The sequence below is a fragment of the Pinus tabuliformis genome, chromosome 9, assembly GCF_031772625.1.
Source record: "Pinus tabuliformis cultivar Carrire ecotype Pingquan chromosome 9, CPIR1, whole genome shotgun sequence".
In the NCBI taxonomy this organism is placed as follows: Eukaryota; Viridiplantae; Streptophyta; class Pinopsida; order Pinales; family Pinaceae; genus Pinus; species Pinus tabuliformis.
The window spans coordinates 121,341,149-121,345,731 of NC_142307.1; the positions used below are offsets into that span (position 1 = coordinate 121,341,149).

Below are 4,583 nucleotides of genomic sequence, written 5' to 3' on the forward strand. Positions count from 1 at the left end.
CGAAATAATCTCATCTTCCAAAATTCCCTGCCGCAATGGCCTTCCATCTCTTCTCGAATCATCTCTAATTACTCCCTCATCCCTGAAGACGAAGATGTAACTCGATCTAGAACCATCACTCCGGAATCCATAGACCACTCAAAGCCATGGGCTTATTTTTATGGGTCTGCCCAAGAGGATGGATGCGGGGGAGGAGCCATTTTAAACCTCTCTGACTCACATTCCCTCCACATTCAAATGGGGTTAGGGGGTGGTACAAACAATTTTGCGGAACTGTCCTCTGCAAAATTCCTCATCCAACATGCTTTACAAACTCGTTGCCGAGACCTTCAGCTCTTCGGTGACTCAAAAATTGTCTGTGATTGGATTAACAAAAAATCCAGATGCTCAGCGTTCTCCCTGTTTCATATTCTGGATGAGGCCCATCGTCTTATTACTGCTTTTGACTCATTTACATGTCAACACATTTTCAGGGAGCGAAACGCAGATGTTGACAGCTTATCCAAAGAAGCTGCGCATAGGCCTCCCGACACTTGGCTGATTTCAGGAGCACAGAGAAGGGAATTTCTACCAGTACTACCACAGGCCCTTTATGGAAATAGATGATATAGCGACCTCTCAGGGAGCTTAGATTTTTGTTTTTTCACAGTCTTCCACATGTAAATATTCATATAATCTATTTATTTTCTAGCTACTTCAGGAAACTTTTGGACAGATTATAAAACTGGCAGCCTCTTTAGGCCAGTATTTTTTGATAAAAACAATAGGATGATTATTCTAGAGCTGAATGCCTCCCTGCGTGGAAGAAAGGCAAAAATTTCCTTCCCTTTTTTGAAATTGACAGGCATAGCCTCATACAACATATTCTCATGCATATAGGGCGTGTAATTTTTATATCTCAATGAAAATTACGTTTTTTCCAATGGAAAATAAATTTAAAAAAAAAAAAAAATAATAATAATAATTTGAAAATATATATTACTTTCTAGACGAAATCCCAACACCATTATCTTTTATCTTCAGACTAGATAATTACATTGCAAACAAAGAAATCACAATCAAGAGTGCACCAGTATATTTTGAAAAGTAATACATGTCCATTATCAACTAACCATTTAATTCCCACAAACTTTTCGACCCAAAAGAGCACAAGCTTTTTAAAAAATGCAACAACTTCCCCTTCAATTCCATAAAACAAATAGTTCCATATATTAAGATGAGATAAGAAATCACAATCAAAAGTGCACCAGTGTATATATGTCCATTATCAACTAACCATCTAATTCCAACAAACTTCTAGACCCGGAAGAACACAATCTTTTCAAAAAATGCAACAATTGGCCCTTAAATTCCACAAGACAAATAAATCTATATATTAGAAAGCCATGTCATCTAGCCTTAAAAAAATATTTCTTATAAACCTATTTCCACAAAAAAAAAAAATTTCCAATATTCAACTAATGTAATTTATATTTTTACTTTTATATATATATATATTTCATAAATTATTATTTCTTTTCAATTTGTTTTTTAAATTTAATAAATTGTTATTTTTTAAAATTTAAAATACTTTTTACACTACGTTTAATATTCAATTGAAAAAAAACAAAACACAACAACATTGTAGCATAAAAATAAAAACACTAAATCGTGAACAAATATCTCTAAACTTTCATTAATTTCCATGCAACCCGAAACTGTAAAATAATGCCATGAGATCCTTTTTCCATACAACCCATAAAGACCAGTTGAGATGTAAAATAACGCTATCAAATCACAAAAGGGACATGAGAAAGAAATATTAAATTTGCTCACCATTCTAATACTAGTTCATAAATATAAGGAATTATTTGCTAAGTCTAATTAATTCAACATTCAATGGTTTTTAATAGAAAACTTTATGGCGCTTGTCCTTTGAATTGAACAGCGTTTTTTTAAACCATAAAAATAAATGATATTTAAAAAAATAAAATAATGTTTATAATAAAAAATTAACATGTCGTAAATTAATAAGAAGTAAAAATATATATAAATAAAACTTTTAAATTTTAAAATTTTCAAAAATATTTTAACAACAAATTTAAATAAATTATTTGAAGATCTGTGTTAATTAATTTATGTTGATATCAATCCCATATATATTTATATATAGAAAAAAATTGTTAAGATAAAATGTTTTAATTTTGTATATATATATATATTCAATATGAGATCAACAAAATATTTTAATACGAATTAATATTGATATATACTTAAAAATATATTAATAATAAAAAAGCTATTTTAAATTGTTTTGATAAAATGTATAAATATACATGTTATGTAAAATATTTTAATGTCAATTATGTATATATTATATATCATTTAAAAAAAAAATGTATATATCATGAAAAAAATAATTTTTTATGGTTAAAACGTTTATTAGATATATATATATAGAGAGCATTCAAAAATACAATTTAAACACTAAAAAATTGCACTCTAAAGAATTTTGCACATAATAGGGTTTGAAATATAGATTAGTTGGTGATATCGCACATGAAGAAATTTGACCCCTCTCAGCTCATGTTAGATATGTACTTAAGTTTGGATTTTCATAAATGAATATAATAGGCTTTGAAATATAGATTAGTTTGTGATAATGTGTACTCTTTGTTTCATTGTTGGTTCAAAATTTTCATTTAGGCTTCTGTGCCACATGAGAAGCTATGTTGGCATATTTGGTTATTATAATGGTAATAGTTTCAACTAACCTTGTGTATCACATGAAAATCCATGATGATAAACTTGATGATTATAATGGTAGTAGCATCATGTGAATACAAGCCCAATTTATTTGTTAATTCCTTCCACCAACCCAATTAGCAATTTCCCAATTAAAAAATTAAAAAGAGCATAAGACAATTATATAAAATTAATATTTAATCAAACAAAGAGAAAACCTGATATGGAAAGTGCATGAAGAGTCATCATAAATAATAGTCCAAGAGCCGAACTAAGCTTCAAATAACCACACTTAAATGAAAAGGTGAAATTGATTCAAGGTTTCAAATCACTTAAAATGAGAAATTAAATTTGACTCCAAGTATAAATCTCAAACCATACATACTTTAAGGAGACTAAACTAGCAATTGGACCGAGAAGTGCTAAGGAATGTCGAAATCAGGGAATGTAGAAGGCAATAAACAAGTGAAATATATTGACAATGAAATACAATGAAAATTTGAAAGAAAATATTCCAAATATTGAAAAGAATGCAAACTGGCCAAACAAAAACACACTTGATTCGAGTTCACTAGCATTTTTTGCAAGTCGCGTTTGAACATGAGCTTGTAGAAATCCCTTTAGGTGGAAGCATTGCTACCATTTCACGTAATCCAAGAGTAATCTCTGTGAAAGTGGTTCTCATAGAAGGGTTTTTCGACCAACAACTCTCCATTAATGACACACCCCTTAGGGATAGGTGGCCGCAAAGTATTGTTGACTATGCCACCTACAAAATATCCATGAAGCTTGACATCAACAGTATTTTCTAGATATTTCTGAATTACACATATCATGCCTCTATCTTTAGCTACGACAAATACATGGATATGGCACTACAAGGATGATGGTCATCATTACAAGGAATAAGGGCATACCAATTATTGCCCCATAATGCATATTGGCATAAGGCTCCTCTCTAGTAAGAAACTCCCACATTATAATGCCAAATGAAAACACATCAACTTGGAAGGGGAAAAAATATACTAGATAATTTGTGCTCTAAGTTTAGAAACTCAAAACTAAGCATTCATATAATCAAAGATAAAATCATTTCGTCATTTTACCTTTTCATAAACCATATTGTTGCTGCCATTTAACAGCTCTGGAGCCATCCATGGAAGGGTTCCTCGCACACCACCAGAAACTAATGTTCGATGTTCAATTTTTTTAATTTTTGACAACCCTAAATCACTTACCTGCAGAATATTGTGCATGGAACTATAGATTGGTATGAATTATATGGGACTCTGAGAAATCAAAATAGAATTTTGCCTAGAGGCTAACACTCATCTCCACCCAGACATTACAGGTTAAGGCCCACCATAGCCAACAAATATCACAAATCCATAGAGTAGCTAACTCCCTTTTAAAAAAATAATTACCTTACATATAGGACGTTGGGGATCTCTCATGTTTACCTATAGATTGTCACATTTCAAGTCAAAGTGAACAATATTCTTTCCATGTAAGTATTCCATCCCCAAAGCAAAAAATTAAAAACCAAATAAAAATTAAAATTTGATTATCAATCGCTTATGATGATCAAATGTCCTGCAAAAAATTGATAATTTATGTTAGCATTTTGTTGTGCAAGGAATTTATCAATTTCCCCTTCTGTTTGGCAGTGTGAAGGCATGGAAAATTAATCTATTAAAAAAAATGTGTACTAGACCTATATCTATCCTTCTTCTGCCAGACCTATTTGAGTGACCCATTCACCATGTATTCTCTCACTGTTGTCGAGGTTCTCCTTGGTCCATGTTTGGTCAATTTAGTGTTCTAAATTGCTAATTAAAATGTCAATCCGGGATTCGTAA

The 4,583-nt window shown here is 31.0% G+C and overlaps 1 pseudogene; it reads right to left on the bottom strand.

Moving 5' to 3' along the window:
- Positions 1–3,285: 3,285 nt before the first annotated feature.
- On the bottom strand, positions 3,286–4,244 carry LOC149147381 (RAF-like serine/threonine-protein kinase 20; annotated as a pseudogene).
- Positions 4,245–4,583: the final 339 nt, after the last annotated feature.